The sequence below is a fragment of the Pseudopodoces humilis genome, chromosome 19 (assembly GCF_049639895.1).
Source record: "Pseudopodoces humilis isolate 2021_Gansu_Grassland_sample_001 chromosome 19, ASM4963989v1, whole genome shotgun sequence".
Classification (NCBI taxonomy): domain Eukaryota; kingdom Metazoa; phylum Chordata; class Aves; order Passeriformes; family Paridae; genus Pseudopodoces; species Pseudopodoces humilis.
In genome coordinates this window covers 9269536-9285985 of record NC_142218.1, presented here as the reverse complement: position 1 = coordinate 9285985, position 16450 = coordinate 9269536, and positions in this window count along the sequence as shown.

The window sequence follows — 16450 nt, the reverse complement described above, 5'->3', positions numbered from 1 at the left end:
GCAATTTCTTCTGTTTTTTTACTTTAAACACGTTTCATTCACTTTATTCCTTGGTTTACTAATATATTTTTTTTTTCTTTCATAGAACAGCATGTTTTAAAGTTTGCTCTGCAAGCACTGCATAGGAAAAGCTTTAAAATAAAGCTCTATAATTGATTTTTCCTTGATTTTTGGTTAAACTACAGGACCAATGCTGCTGTTATAGGGTTCTATAAAACCCTATTGTTATGTGTTTGTTATTCAGGTTATAATTTATTTTAAGAATAGTTTCTTTAAACTCTTAATGTAATAAAACCCACTTTCATAATAGCTACTCTAAAAATCCAACAACACCTTCCAAAACCCAAGGTGATCACGCAATTGAGGAAGAAATCCTGACATCCAATATGTTGAAGATATGTTTGGAAAGTTTAATTAATGTAAGACAGAAAGCAAAAAAGAAAGTTCTGAAATCTCTCCCAGCAATCACATACTTCACAGTGTAGTACAAATGCAGTTCCAAGGGCTATTTTTAGCCTGGCACACACGGGTATATTGTTACCCAGCCTGCTGCTAGATGTAATTTTAAATATCTTTCTGATCAAAGAAGATGCTATATTCAAGAGCAGGCACAGAAGTCATCCTTATCTTGCATTCTCCATGAGAACATTTGACCTTCCTGATTTGGGTTCATTTGAGAAGAATTTGCTGGCTGCTGGAAGATCTGCATCTCATGTAGAATGATTATAATAAAAGTTGGTATCACAAACCCTACACAGAGCAGAATTCTCTTTACCTACCAAAAGGTGACATTTTCCAAGCTGTTACCTAGAGAGCAAAGGACAAATGGAAAAGATCAGTCACATAAAAGCAGCATTATCATAACATCCCATGGCAATTTCAGGGTCTTTTGAAGGCCAGATGCTTCTGCTCCATATCTAAATTTCCTATAATAAGAGACTCAATGGAAACACAAACATTGCAAAGTAAAAAATCCTGGCCAACCTGCAATTTCAAGTAATTTTCTGTTTAGAATTGGTCAATGTTTTCTAGTGTGAGAGTGGAAGAGTTTTCCCTGCTGTGCCAAGGAGAGACAACAAAATATTGAGAGTGAAGTTGTACAAAACGCTGTGGACGGATTGGAAAAGTGGGACTGGCTCAGCTGGGTGGGAGCTGCAGCTGAGGAGCTGCAGGTGAGGCTGAATTCCCTCAAAGGGCAGGAATTGTCTGGCAGGATCCCACCTCATCCCTGACAGCTGCTTCACAGCAAACACAAGACACCCTAGGACTGATAATCCAAAACCTGGACACAGGAAAAGCTTTTTGGTAGTTTCTTCCCATGCCAAAGCAGATAACTTCCGATGCTTTTTAAAAACGTTTGGTTCTGCTGCAACATATTGAGTATATCTGTGGTTGGTATTCAGTGCTCAGACCCTCCTGAAGCCTCCAAAGATTGCAAATCAAGGTTTAGGGTGAAACCCAAGAAAAGTCAGTCCCTCACAAGATCCGAGCGTGGTTTGGGCTCAGCAATGAGCAGCCTCTGGGAACACCCCCAGCAAGCTGACATATTCCAAACTCTGCGAGCTCCATTTCCTTGCACAGATGGCAACCTTGCATGGAAGGTCCACAGCGAACTCTAAAACTGTCATTTCAACCAAACCCTCATGTTGGCCCTGCCTTTCTTAGGCCAAAATCATGCCAGACTATCTGCAGGAGCTGGGGAAAGAGACTGGCTTTAGGGGAGTGCAAACTGACTTCATTGGAACTACTGCCAAGCCAGGCTGATGGAAATAAGAGGAAAATCACTGTCCTCCAGCCTGAATTCCCAAAGGAAGCAAAGCCTTTGCACAGCCCTGGTTCCCACTTGCTCAGCCAAAAAAAGAGCAAAAACAAATAAGGAAGGCAGGGGACAACACCCACAGAGTCTGACCAATGCACAGATCTACCTGGCTTTGCTCTGCTAAACCATCTCAAAATATAGGCTGGTTTCTTGGTTGTTGTTCTTTATTTATATATTTTGGGGGAGGAAAAAAAGAAAAAAAAGGAAAGGAAAAAGAAAAAATCGATTCTTCTATGATTTACGGTGGGGTTAAGGCAAACGTGAAGCTCATGTTAAGGCTGTTCATCTCATGATAAGGCAGCAAAAAGGTCAACAAATTACTCTCTCCCTAATGGTTCATTTGAACCAATGAAAACAGGATATTTTATCCTCCCGGGTCAGGCCTCCTTAGAAATCCTACGTCCCCTTCCCTCCTTCCCTCCTCAGCCTCCCCCTGTGCCCCCCTCCCTCTCTCCTACTCCCAGCCCCTTTCTTTTAACTCCCTATCTCTGATCCTCCAAGGTGACCTTTTCTCCCACTCCTAACACCAAATTTTCTGGCTGAGTGCTGCTGAGCGCTGCTGCCGCCCTGGCCGGGGGTCCCGGGGGCTCAGCCCAGCCTGGGGCCGGGCTGATGCTGATGCTGCTGCCCGGAGCCCGAGGCACGGAGCGGGGACAGCCCTGCGGCTCCTGCCCCAGCCTGGGACAGCTCCGTGTGGCCATGGGAGCCTCAGCGCTTGGAACGTGGCAGGGGATGATCCAGGGCTCTGCTTTAGCCAGAGCTGGAGCAGCGAGCGCTAACTGCTGCCTATTAGGAATAGCTATCACATCTAATTGTTATCCTTGCCGCTGATTGAGGGGGGAAGTGGAGGGATGGGAAGTTCAGCCGGGTTACATGATGCAGTTTTAATGAGTCTCTCTTTTTCTTTCCCTTTTCTTCTTCCATTTTTTTTCCCCCCCGGCCTGGCTGTTTTAATATGGAAATATAGTAAATTCTAACAAAATCAGGCTGGCACGCAGAGCACAGACCGAAGGCAAACCTCCAGGAGGCTTTCAGCAGCGGCTGGGCAGCAATAGCAATACAGAAGCAATTAGTTCCTTAAGTTCTTTAGTGCAGGGCCTTTGGAAGGGGGTGGACACTAGATTAAGCCCTGCTTCATTTGCCTATTTATTCAACTGTCAGGAGGCTGAGAGGGTTAAATCGCGTGTTGGAGCAGAAAAGCTCCCCAGAGCCCGCTCCGAGTGACCGTCCCCGGCAGACAGCGCCGGCTCCGCCGCTCGCTGCAGCCTGGCCTCACGCCTCAAACAGTTAAAAATGGACTTTTTCCCCCCCCTCCCTCTGAAAATGCAGAGCTGCGAGGTGGGGCGGCAGCACAACCTGACTCAGCAAAGGCTCCTGATGTCAGCGCAGCCCCATCCGTGCTGGAATCCATCCCAGCAGAGACGAGCGGAGCCCGGGGCTGCTCCCAAAGCCAAACACGCGCTCTGCAGAATTAGCCCCACTTTAGAAAAAGAGGATTTCTGAGCTGGGGTGCATGTCTGACACCGGGAGAGGCTGGTGCACAGCGACGGACTCTCTGTCTCTAAATAATGGAGAGATTAAGCTCCACGTTGGGATCTGGTTTGTATTTGCTCCTTGCCTCGCTTCCCCGTCCCCGCAGCCGTGCGTGAGTCCCAGCCCTGCATCCCGGGGCTCCCTGCACATCCCAGCTCCTCCCTATCTTCCACATTTCATCAGAGCTGGATTCAAAAAGTTAACTCTCCCAGAGTAGTTGTTTTGCTTTGTATGCCTCGACGCGCACGCTGGGCATCAATTGTGTCTGTACCAGGGAAGGTTTTAATTACAGCATCATGTTTGTGGTGCATGACCAGTTTATCCCCAATATAGGTCACTAATTTGGATTCTCTTTTGGCTGGAGGATCCCGTAGTGCTGCTCGCTGTGATGTCTGGCAGCCCATACCCAACTCCAGAGCTTTTGCTCTTTCTCTCTGTGTTGTTTGAGGTAAAAAATTGAGAGAATCTGTTTTCACCATCTAAGAAAAGTGTGTGGTTGGTTGGTTGTTGTTCCAAGGTTTTTTGCTGTTTTTTTTTCCTTGAAGAATTAAAAATGTAACATGCTTGAAAGGTATTTAGGGACTCACATACAATCACACACGCAGAGGAGGGATGCCAGTGTGTATGGAGTGTGAGAGCTCAAAACACAGAGAGAGCATGTAATGCAATTTTGTTGTAGCATATCACTGAAATTTGTTGATATAATAACCTGAAATAAAGTATTAAGACAGATTGACATGCCTGGGTAGCACAGCTGAGGATTCAAATATTTAAATCTAACATGTTCTAGCTTGTTCCTGCTGAAATCGATGGAAGTTCTCCTTCACAGCTGATTGCAGTGGGGAAAAATGGATCCAGCTTATGCAGAATAATGACAGGAGGGGGAAGGGGTAAGTTCAGCTGAGTTTTCAAATGTTGATTTCTCAGCTCAAATCAGCCCTAATTTCCATCTGGCTTTCGGTGGGTTTGGGGGGCGGGTTTTTGGGGTTTTTTTTTTGTTAGAGAAAAAAAAAAGGAAGCTATTTTCTTTGACATTCATAAATAAAACAGAAATCATCCCAATGCAAGGAAAGAGAGAGGATAGAGAGTGAAAAACCTGTTTAATCTGTATCTTCCTTTCATGCCTTTCACTTCCCTTGACACTCTTCTATTGCCACTTTATCTACCCAAGGGATGAGACCATATCCTGCTGGAACCTGGAGATTCTCTAAGTCTGCCCACAACGGACACAAAAACTTCAAACCACATTTTTGAGCTCCAAATCTGAAAACACAAATATTGCAAAATATATCGTGGCCTCACGCTCAATTTATGGGTGGTCACGTTCTCATTCCAGTCACCTATCTCTGTTCCAAGACCATCCTGAGCAGGCAGGCGCTCTTTTACCTGACTGATAACATAATTTTTATTTTTATTTTTTCCAAGATTCTGCAGCTTCACATTAGCAATTTCTGTCTGGGCATTCAACCTCCAGACTGACTTCAAAAGATTTTAGCAACAAGGCACTGGTACTTCCATCGAGACAACAGGGATGCCCCAGTTAAACACAGGAGAAGGAGGTTCTAACCCAGATCCCAAAAGCTGAAATCTTTCAAAAAAGACTAAACCTATTTCAAATTATTTCTACAGAGGGTATTTTCCATCACCCCTCCCCAGGAATATTTCCTTTGACTGACTTTAAATGTCGGGAAAGTTATGGGAAATAGAAAATTTCTGTAATAAGACTCACACAAACACATTTAAAGCTCATTTATAGAAAATTCAGATTTCCATACTAAAAACTTGCCACTTCAAAGTGCTTTCTCAGACTAAAAGACGAGTTTTCAAAAATAAAGCTGTAACAGCTACAAAAGCAGACTGGAGAATTTTGCTAGAAATGAAGGGTAAACATCTCTTTTCCTTCAAACAAAACTAAATCAAATGAATTAATGAATGGTGAGGAAAATCGACAGGAAGGGTCTTGACATTTCCAATAGGAGCTTTGAAGGGAAAGAAAATGGCAATTCCCAGACTTCCCAAAACAACCCAAAGAAATTCTTTCTGTGGCAGAAGTCTGGAAAGAGGAAAAATGCATATCCCAAAATATTGCAACACCACTCAGGGAAGAGCAAGAGAAAACCCTTCAACTGTTTCCAACCTCCTGACTGAAAACTCAAAGCCAAATAATTTCAGGTTTTCTCTACAATGTTCCTCAGGTTTGTTTTGTTCAGGAGGGGGGACTGGTTTGGTTTTGTGCTGTTTTTTTGTTTCAGTTGCGCTTGACAAAACCCACGAACCTTTCAGCTGCTGAATCCTTCCTGCGCTGTTCGCAGCATTCCCGGGAAGGTTCATCTTTTGTGGGAAACAAAGAGTTGGGGGAGGCAGAGGGGAGCAGCAGCCCAGCCCTGCTGCCCCATCCCGCATCCAGGGGAAGGAACAAGCCCCTTGCAGGGTACGACCTTGCTCAGGACGTTCCCTTTGCATCTTCCCGGGAAAGGAAAATGCCATTCCCTGCCCCAGCCGGCTCCTTCGGGCTCGCTTTTCCATTCAAATCATCCTCCCAGGGCTGGGTGCTCACCCCAAGCCACGAGCCAAAGTGTGACTGTGTGCTCCTCAGCTGGAGGAAAACACCGCGAATACAAATTGGAGCCCGGATCGTTTCCTGGCGTTATTTCACTGTAAATTTAAATGGCCTTGGCATTGTGAAGCTCTCTCATTTATTTTAAAAGCAGGAAAGATTTATTCTACCCAGAAGTCGTTCAGAGTGGGATGGACAACAACCAGGACTTGGGTTTTGCTGTTTTCCTAACAACAGCTGAAATCAGGGCTGCCTCTGGGCTGAATTGCACAGGGGTTCAGGGTGCTTTTATTTCTCTTTCAAAATACTCTCCTGTTTTTCCTGTATTTCCTACACATCACCTTCTGACATAACTCCTGGTAATCTGATATGCCATTTACCTCTTTAAAATCCACCTGGGTTTTAAGTAGCAGCTTTTCTTTTTACTGTTTCACTGTTTTACAGTACCATCCCTGTATTTCTTGTACATGCTAAACATAAGCGTCCCTTCACAGCAATTCAGGTTGTTTTGGCAAACATGGGGTTGATCTCCTGGTCACAAACAAGGTGTTGCCACTGAGGACTGTTCTGAGACACAAATAAATACTTAGCATTAACCTCCACCCTTTCAGAGATGGTAAAACAGGCTGGGGAAGGAAAAATGACCCAAAGACAAAGAACAGACCTGCAGGGAAGCTGAGCTTACTGCTCATGCTCCTGGCTGGCAGCCCCATCCCTGTACCACTACTCAAGCTCTACATCTTTGCAGGGTATGCAACTGGCATATGGAATTTTCAAAAGCAATTTTGTAAAGATGGGCTTCTATTTCTGTGCATGCCATAGCTTTTAATCCTGAGGCAGAAACAACCAATGCCTGAGTTTTGCATGCATGCATATGCATTACCTGGAAAAGGCAGGCGAATGTCAGTTTTGGGTTCCTACCAAAATCTTCCCTTTGCTGAGTTTTTCTCAGAAACTAGAGAACAGACAGAAGCAGAGCCCTTAAAATATGTTTTCAGGATTTAAAATGCAAACCGCAGCCTTCTTCCCTCCCCACTTGTACCTGGGGTGACATTCAGCACCCTGGGGACCTGCAGATCATCCCCTGGATGCAGCACAAAGTGGCCAAGGTGGACATCATCCCACAGAGGTGAATGCTGAATTTGGGCATGAGCTCTCTGTTGGATAAAAACAAAACATGTGCAGAGAGAGGCTGGAGAGAAATAAGAGCAGGGATGAGAGATATTTTTGACTGACCTGCTGTTATTTGAATACACAGACTCAGCTGTGCAGAGAGGCCAGTGCTGGATATTAGCACAGAGGAGATTTCAAGCTCTGCCTTCAGGGCTGGAGCTGGACTCTCTTTGGTGATATATTCATGTCTCCCTTGTGTATAACCCATGAGCTGAGGCTGTGTCAGCGGGAGGAATAGAGCCACACACATGTTGGATCAGGAGAGTGAAGCATCTCTGGTTTTCATGGATGCTCAGCAGCCAGCCAGGGATACCCACTGCTGGACTCAGTTGTCCAAGCTGAGAAATTCCAGTACCACAATCATCTGAATCACTCATTTACTGCCCACTCCAGCAAGAACTGCCCTTAAAATCTGGGAGAGCTCTAAACAGCCCTTCTTCTCTGAACTAAGATGGATGTTTGTTCATATCTGTTCTTTTAGATGTTTATTGCCCTAACTGGCTTTTCATTAAGTCAAGAGCTCTGCTATTAATTTTAATATTCACAATATTCATGACCTTGTAGCTATATCATCTGATTCACTCCATGTATACATTCTAGATCATCAACGGTTTGTTTCATTTCCCCAACACTGGTGTTTAAAACTATCTGACCAGGTCATGCAAATTCTTACAGAGGAATTTTGAAAAATATTCAAAGCCTGATCTTTTCTCAGACACCTCTCTGAAATTTGGGGTGATTATGCAGGTGTAGAAATTAGATTTGTTGAAATCATGCATCAAAAAATAATGTTTTCCCTTCCTAAAATAAATTTTAGAATTTCATGGTCTACCTCCACGGGGCTATTATCAGTTTAAACTTTGGAGTATGGATAAACTTTGTTCTTCAAACACAAAGGGGAGAAAGAAAGTAAAAGGAAAAAGATATTCACATTTTTGTAAGTGAACATCATTTTCCTGTTACTGTTTATTCTGACTTCAGTGAATTTCTTATTTTTATAACCTTTTCAAGGTTTCTATCACCAAGAGAGAAAAATATATTTAAAGTATGGATAACCATCACTTTTCCATTTGTGGCCTGTCTGGAAGCTTCCAATCTTTGGATCAAACACCCCAGAGATATCAGTGTGGCCCAGGTGTCACCTTCCATCCTCGGCTCACAGGAGCTGGTTCAGCTCTGCAGATTTCTTCGGTATCTGCGTTCACTGATGTGAGGTTTTTAATCTTGTCCTTGGGTTGGCTCTAACTATGATCTGAGCTAAGTGGCAGCAAGGTGAAAGGAAGTGATTAATATTGTTTTCAGTGGTGACTGGATCGAGCCTCTCACTCTGAGGGTCTGTGAGCGATGGCCATGGTCAACTCTGCACCGCACAGGATTCGGCTCTGCTAATACACAATTATCTTGAATTATCACACATGCAAGAGAACAACAGAGTCTGAGGGGAAGGAAACGTCCAGGAATTAAATCAGGCCATAAAATAATGAATCTTCTGCTGGACTAGAACTGTCATGTCATGGGAAAGGAGCAAACTGAAGAGGCTGAAAATTCAACTCCTCTCCCTTCATCAGAAGGGTGGTGAGGAAGCAGGGACGGGGAGCTCTGGCTACCCCAGCTAAAACCTAACACAGACCTTCAGGCATGGAAAACACCCCTCAGACCTTCCACATCTTCGGCTTTCTTCTCACTATCTTCAGCCTCTCTCCTTGATTCGAGAGGGAGAAAAATCCTCTTGGCATTTGCAAATGGCTGTGATTCAATGCAGCGAAGGGTCTCTACCGCCGCCAGCCTCGCTGAGCCTTGGGAACTCCTTGTGCCATAATGAAATCACATCTGCTGCCGAGTAGGGAGTCAGTGAAGGATGGATGAGTGGGGAGATGCTTTCTCAGGCAGGCTGGGCTCTACTACTTCCCGACTTTAACATCCATGTGCTGCACCATCTGGGGTGTGTGTTGGCCCAGGCATCTGCCCCAGTTCCAGGGACTCTCGGGCAGGTGACGGGGTGGAGCAGGGTGGCACAAGGACCTTTTTGCAATGGATCAGCTGCTGGGGAGTGAAGGTCCTGATCCTTTCAGGCACTGCCTCGCAAAACCCAGTGTCACAAATGGATGCCCTGATTCCAAGGAGAGGCTGCAGCAGGCTTGGGAAAGCCCAGAGAAGTGGATGTAAAGGCAAACAATGAATCTCATCACAGATTCATGGGAACAAGTGCCTACAGAAGTAGCACTCTTAACAAATTTCTCCAAGCTCTTAGGGCATCTTAAGAGGAGATCACTCTGTCACTTGCTTTATGGGTCTGTGGAGGATCCTACTGGGTAAGAAATGCACATATTTAAGTTTATGGGAAGCTAAACCTAAAATTTAGTGCCCGGCTCTGTTCATATTTAGCTCTGTGCATTTCTGCCATATGGGGCATTCTGGCTGACCAAACTAGCATGGGTTCTGTAATTATTTAATTGCTATTGCAGGATGATACCAGTTATTAATATTATAAATAATAAACAATATGTCTTAAACAATAAACCCCAAAGAGCAAGGCAGACAAATGTATGGGGTAAAAAAAACAGTGATGTGAAAAATGCATCTCTCCAGTAAAGATGAAACAGTGGCACTGTAGGAGTCAGGGAAATGGAAATACTGGGAAAATAACAGTGTGGTCCCTGCCTTGTGCTGAATCTGCACAAACACACACAATATGAAATAGTCTCTGTCCTGAGGACTTAAAATTCATGGCTTAGGCTGAGTGAGAAAATGCCTTCATGATCTCTCTCTCTCTCTCTCTCTTGTGTCTCACTGAGGAAAGATCTTCAGGGGTAGAAAGAGCCAAGCCAGTGGATTTTATCATCGCCAGCTGGATTTTCACCTCCATGCCCACTGAAAGCAGCTGGCTCACAGAAAAGGTTTGCAGAGGGACAGAGAGCAGGGGCTGCCAGGGAGAAGTACAGGAGCAAAGACCAATGCAAGGGAAAGAGAGCAAGGCAAGAAAGAGGCAGGACAAGGTGTCTGCTCATCTTTTTTCAAGGGACAATGGAAAAGCTTTAGGGGGACAGGGCAGGAGAAGCTGAGCTGGGGAAGAGGCAGGGCTGGAAGTGATAAAGAAAGGTTTCACTGCCAGGGAGGGTGACATTCAACTAATCTTTTCCCTGCTGGCAGTGAGCCGAGCCTGGACCTGACATCTCCACAGGCAGGTCCTGCATGGGCTCCCTGCCACAGCCACCTCCCCAGCTCTCCCTTTCTTGTCTGTGCAGAGCAAGAGGAGGAACGATGTTTACTGTGTTTTTTTTGATGCAAAAACACAGTGACTTGGATATAAACTACTCAATATCTCTTAAACCCCCCACCCCATCTCCTCTCCTAGAAAAACTCTTTCTTTTTTAATTTTTACTACCTCCATCAAATGAGAAGCAGAATTTCCCTCAGTACTGGAGAGCCTGGTGTGGATTCCCATTCCTGTGCCCCCTCACCCTGCCCCTTCCAGCTCTGGAGGCACTGGCCCACATCTCTAGCAGCAAAGCCAAGGGAAGTGCTTTAACCCTGAGGATTTTCCCTGAGTACCTTGGGAGAGGCTGGGAATTTTGGCAACGAGGAGGTAAAGAGGAGGAGATAATAATAAGAGGAATAAGAATACCCAAGCACAGAACTCCACATGAATGAACTGCTCCAAGGCCACCTGGTAAATGGCATGGAGACAGGTGGGACAGATTTCCTCCCTGCTCCCTGTCCTCTAATGAAAGATGCACTTTAATGTGCTGATTTCATTTGCACCAACTTCTTTTAAGTGCAAAGCAAATGCAGAAACTCCAGAGATTTGCTGCACTGCTAAAAAAAAATCTTTAGTAAATAATTAGCTAAATTATGCATTTATGTATGTAAGTTTTGTGGTGTTTACAGATTAATAATAGTAACAGACTTTGTGTGGTAGGGTAGGGGCAGTGGGTTTATACCTCATCCCCGATTCCATGAAAATTGTCCAGCAAAATATGTACTTTTTTGTTCTAGGGTGTTGGTGATGACACAAGGAGAGAGAAGAAATAAATCTCACTGGGACAGTGTGGACAGGAGCCCCTGTTTGCTCTGGAAAGAATTGGAAGGAGAAGAAAAGGAGTGGATTGCTGCAGTACATTAATTGTACAAGAACTGCAAAATGGCTGAAAACAGAGGGATGATATTTATAAAGCTGTCTAGTTTTGAAAAGATCAAAGGCATAGGTAGAGAAATAATCCATTGGACGTGTCTAATTACAAAACGTATATTGTAAAAATAAAATAAAAATAAAATAAATAAAAAAATCCTAAAAGGAAATATCCCTGGCTGTTTCCTTTGGCTCCTGCCTCTGCCCGGGGCTCGGTCCGCACGGCTGGGCAGGCGCTCACCGGCAGCCGAGGCTGCAGCGCTCCCTGCACCGCCCTGCCCGCGGGGACAGCGCGGACAAACCCCGGCATCTTCGGAGGAGAGAGCTTGGAGCAGCTCACCGGGCCACCGGCTGTGACACCCAGGGCTGTCACTCTGGGGACACACCAGCCACATCCAGCTCGATTTAGGGAAAAAAACAAGTGTTCTTTGATGCGTGATGGGGAGAGGCCGGATCCCCTCGAAAGCCACCCCCAAGCGCTCGGTGGCTGCGTGGGCTCTGCAGTTTATCCACCCCAAACTGCAGCCGAGCTTCTTCCAAACCCAGCCGGGGCTGTCCCCAGCGCCCCGGGAGCCCCGACAGGGCCTCTGGCCGGAGGGGAGCTCCGAGGCTTAGGGAGGGGACAGGGACAGGCAGGGAGGGGCAGGTGGGGACAGCAGAGGCAGCACAGGCGGGACGGGACCCGGACAGGACGGGGACACAAACAGGACAAGGACAGGGCACGGACAGACAGAGACAGGCGCGGGGGAGGCTGAGGGGGGAAATGGTGTCTCTGTCCCTGCATTTTGGGCTGAGGACCGGGGCGGGCAGTGGGAACGGAGCGGCGGAGACCCCCCTGTGCCCGCAGGTGGCTGCGGAGGGCGGGGAGGGATGCCCGCAGCCCCCGGGCGCGGACGGGGTGTTCTCCTGTCCCCACCCAGCGCTGCTGTTCCCAGAGCAAAGGGGAGAAAGCCGCTTCCCCAGAGCTCCCAGGAGCCCGGAGCGGGGGGCCCGGTGCCCCCGAGGGTCCCCCCGGCCCCGGGGCTCCCGCGGCCGCCGCCCCCTCACCCCGGAGCGGAGCTGAGGCTGGGACTCAAAAGAGCAATTTCACAATCGCCTATTAAAATGAGGCTGGGCGGAATTGCATTTCCCCGTCCCTTTAATCCAATAAGTCAGAACTTCTTAACTGATTAATTACAAAATTAATGAGTAAAATGGAAGCGTTTGGGTGAGGCAGGATGGTGGGGGATTTTATTTTATTTTATTTTTAATGTTGTGCTCTTTAAAAAGACTGATGGAAATAAAGTTACCTCAAAGCATCAGGGTGCTTTGATGCCTATAATAGCAATTTAGTTATTACATTAATAGATTTCCTCTTTATTTTTAACAAGGCATTGTTAAATATGGTCTTGTTTTGTCTGAAGGAGGAACATTGGAGTTTGCATTTCCCATTATACGAATTCTGCCCGTGCAAAGAATTATTTTGCATTATTTCTCTGCCTTAGATCTCGGCATTAATGTGAGATTATCAGCGCATTTCACGGGGGGGAGCAGGACTGGCAAAGCCCCAAGCCCGAGTATCCCCCGGCATCCCGACACCCCTCCTGCAGCACCAGGACTTGTGTTTACACGCACACTTTTCCCTCTGGAAACTACAGCACCCAGCTCAGCACAACCACCCTCCGAGATGAGCCCCACTACCCACAATTCCAATTACACGGGGCTGGTGGTTTGAGGCAGCACCAAAGCAGCAGTTCGATGCACACAAAATGTATGTTTTTCCCCCGCTAAAACTCCGCTGGAGAAAATACGGAGGTGACGCAGCAGCAGCCGAGATGAAGGAGTTTTACTCTGTCGTAATCAACTCGGAGGTGCCTTCCTTTCACTCAGCGATTGTCACTCTTGTCACAGAGGAGTGCAAGGCAGAGATGTCTGCCGGGGTGGTACCCGCAGGTACCTGCGCTGGCTTTTCCCCACCGCGGCCCCAGCTCAGGATGCCGCGGCTCAGGCGCGGCTGCAGCGGCTCGGAGCAGTGCCCGGAGCCGCTGCCGGGCTGCTCACACGAACTGAGCGAGTTTGGGACACAAACAGGCTCCTACCTCCATTAGGGGCTCGTATTTTTGGGGCAAATATAAAAGGAGAGGTGAAACTTGAGGTGGGTGGGAGATCTATTTTTCCCCTCTCGAAATGCTTTTGGTAAATAAAGGAAGGGGGGAAGGGGAGGACAGGGATGCTCAGTAAAGCATCCTTTGATGATGATGGGTGTTTGTCCCCTCAGTTACTTGCAGCTACTTGGAGAGTGGCATCAGGCACAGGAAGGTGCCTGTCCCCTTTACTGGGACCTTTGCTAAAGATGGGCTGATTCAGTAAGAGAGAGAGGAAACCCACAATGCCAATTCTGTTTTCCCCCCATTCCTTAGGGTAAAACAATCTCCCCAAAGTGCTCATGACCAGGACCACATTCCTAGGGATGGCTCAGGATAAACACATTTTCTAAGAGGAAAAAAAACAATCAGAAATATGATGCTTTTTTCCTTTTTCCACCTTCTTTCCTAGGAAAAAGCACTTCCCACAGCCTACCTGGGGGCACTCCCAAACACTGAGCATTGAAGATACCTGCGGGAAGGGGTGTGGGGTTAAAGGGAGGGGGCACAGGGATGCTCCAGCCCCACTGAGTGGGGCCCTCCAGCTCAGCCTTGGCTCAGTCCCGGCTCAGTCACCGCTCCCCAGTGGAGGAATGACCCAGCTGAAAGCGCTGCTCAACTTCTGCAGGGGAGGCCGAGGGAACAACACCAGAATTCACACATGAAATGGGGAAATGACACCTCTGAGGGCAAGATGTGTCCTTGTGTCTGGACAGATGGACAGCAGCACAGCCAGCCCGGCTCAGAGCCCACGGGAGCTGTAGGGATTTTACAGATACATCCTGCAAAATATCCCCATGAAGTAGATATGTCCTACAGGCTCTGAGTGAGCCGTGCAGGCTGCACAAACACAGCTGGGGCGATGTGGAGCACACAGGGCATTACAGCAAGAGCTCACACACAGCCTGGCCACGCGGGGAGATGTGCCACCCCGCCAGGTATGTGTCACATAAATATATAAATAAACTCCAGTTTGCTCAGCACATCCTTGAGGAAGGAGCTGTAGAGCTGCCCCAACACATGGGCAGTGTCACAGCGTGGGAGAGGGGCTGTGGCTGTGCCCACCAGAGCCATGGGGGAATTTGTTCCTGCTTTCCCCTCCCTGAGGCAGATCCGTGCTTGGCTGTGGGGTGCCCTGAGCAGATGGTGGGGAGCAGGGCAGGGGCACCAGGCCTAGGGGGTCAAAGGCTGTGCCAAGAGATGGGGACAACCCTGACTACCCCTCTTCTGCATCTCCCCATCGTGAATGAACATCCACAGCTGGGCTGAGGTTGTGGGGGATGCAGGGGAATGCAAAAGTCAGAGGGATGGGGCAGGGAGCAGGGAATTGTGAGGGTCCTTGAGTGGGGGGCAGCATCAGCCAGGGATGTCTCCAGCCCTTGCACCCCCTTTCCCAGCATTCAGGGCCCGTTCACAGCCAGAACCCCCTCCCACGGCCCTCAGAGCCTGCACCCGGCTTCCCAGAGCCATCTCCCAACATTTTGCAGAAACCCTGTTAAATAAGTGGCGAGCAGTATTTAAACACAACGCTGTAATTATCAATTCCCCCCACATCCCCCCCTCAGATGTGAGGGTTTAATTGGCTCCGAGATGAGGAAGCTACGAGCAGCGTTATAAAATGAACTGACCCCACGAAATGATGCAACATCTGGAGGCAGGGCAGGCGGGGAGGCAAGAGCATCTCTGCGGAGCATCCGTAGGCGCAGCCTGCGCCGATGGGAAGGGCCCTGCGGAGCTGCATCCCAGCTCCTGCCTCGGCAATCCCGTGCTAAGAAAGAGAAGCCCCTCGGTGCTTACCTGCCCGCAGCCAGGCGCGTCCCCTCAGCACCTGCAGAACAGGAGCCCTCTCCTTTCAAACAGCCCTCAAAAATTTCCCCTAAGTCCACCCGGGTTATTATTTTTTTTAGAGCTAATCAAGGAAATAAAGTTAAAGAGGAGGAGAGTTCCTCTTGTTTAGGGTCTGATTTGGGGGAAGGAGGGGGTGGGGGCGAGTTAAAGAGACCAGTTGCTGCCCACTGCTTTGACCAGTGAGGGATTCAACCCTTATTACCATTTTGTTTTTGTCCAGATTTGCAAGTAGGGCCCCCTGCATTCAAATCATCGCCCTCCATCCTTATTGTAAAGGACAGGCCTTAGTGGGCCCCCTTTGGATTGTCCTCCATTAACAATCCCTTCTTTTGTGGAGGTGTTTCTTTTTCTATTCACACACATTGCTGATGGTACTTCAGGCCCAGCTCTTAAAGAAACTGTTTGCAAAATTATACCTTTCCACACACTACTCCACAAGGAAGCGGGGAACTGTAGTTAGGAAAACATTATTGAGGCTTGTAATTTAATTAAAAATGTTAAAGCTGGCAAAGGGGAAGGGAGAGAGGGGAAAAAGAGCATAAAGGTGCAAAAGCAGGAACCAGGTTTATTTATTTTTTTTTTTTGAGCTCAGGGGCAGTGCTCTCACTCCTGCCTGTGCACACCAGAGCGTGTCAGGCTGCAGGGACACGGGCTGCCCACGGCTGTGTGTGTGCCACGCTCCCGGGCCAGGCGCAGATGATGCAGCCAGACACCCTTAAGCAAACAACGTTTTTAAAATGTGAATGCAAGCTCGGACATGCGTGGACAGAGCCCGAGGGGCACGGCTGTGCAGTGGGCGCCTGCGGCTGCCTGCTGCTTGGGGCAAAGGCCTGGCCTGCGGTGGCTGAGGGGGGGTTGCACATTGCTCCTCATCAGCCTCCTCCCGAAAACATCTTTCTTTAAGAGTTTAGGCTGAAAGAAAGCTGGAGGAGCTGCATCTCGCTCAGCACCCTCAGAAAGGCTCAGAAGCACGTTTGCAGTGAGGACACCCTTCCTTTGGTTATCGTTGTTATCCTCGTCGCCAACAGATCTGTAAATGTTCAAAGAACAACACGACTTAAAAAAAAAAAAAATCATAATAATTCAGCTGGCGAAGCAGGGCAGAGCCTGACCTCCGGCTCCATGGATGAGTGCTTCGCTGGGACCCCTGCTGAGCCAATGTGGACCTTCAACATCAACTCAGAAATTGGTGTGATTTGCCTGGGAAACCAGCAGTCATAGAGCAACTGGCCTTGACAAGATGAAGAGGAAATGTATAGAAGACGTTT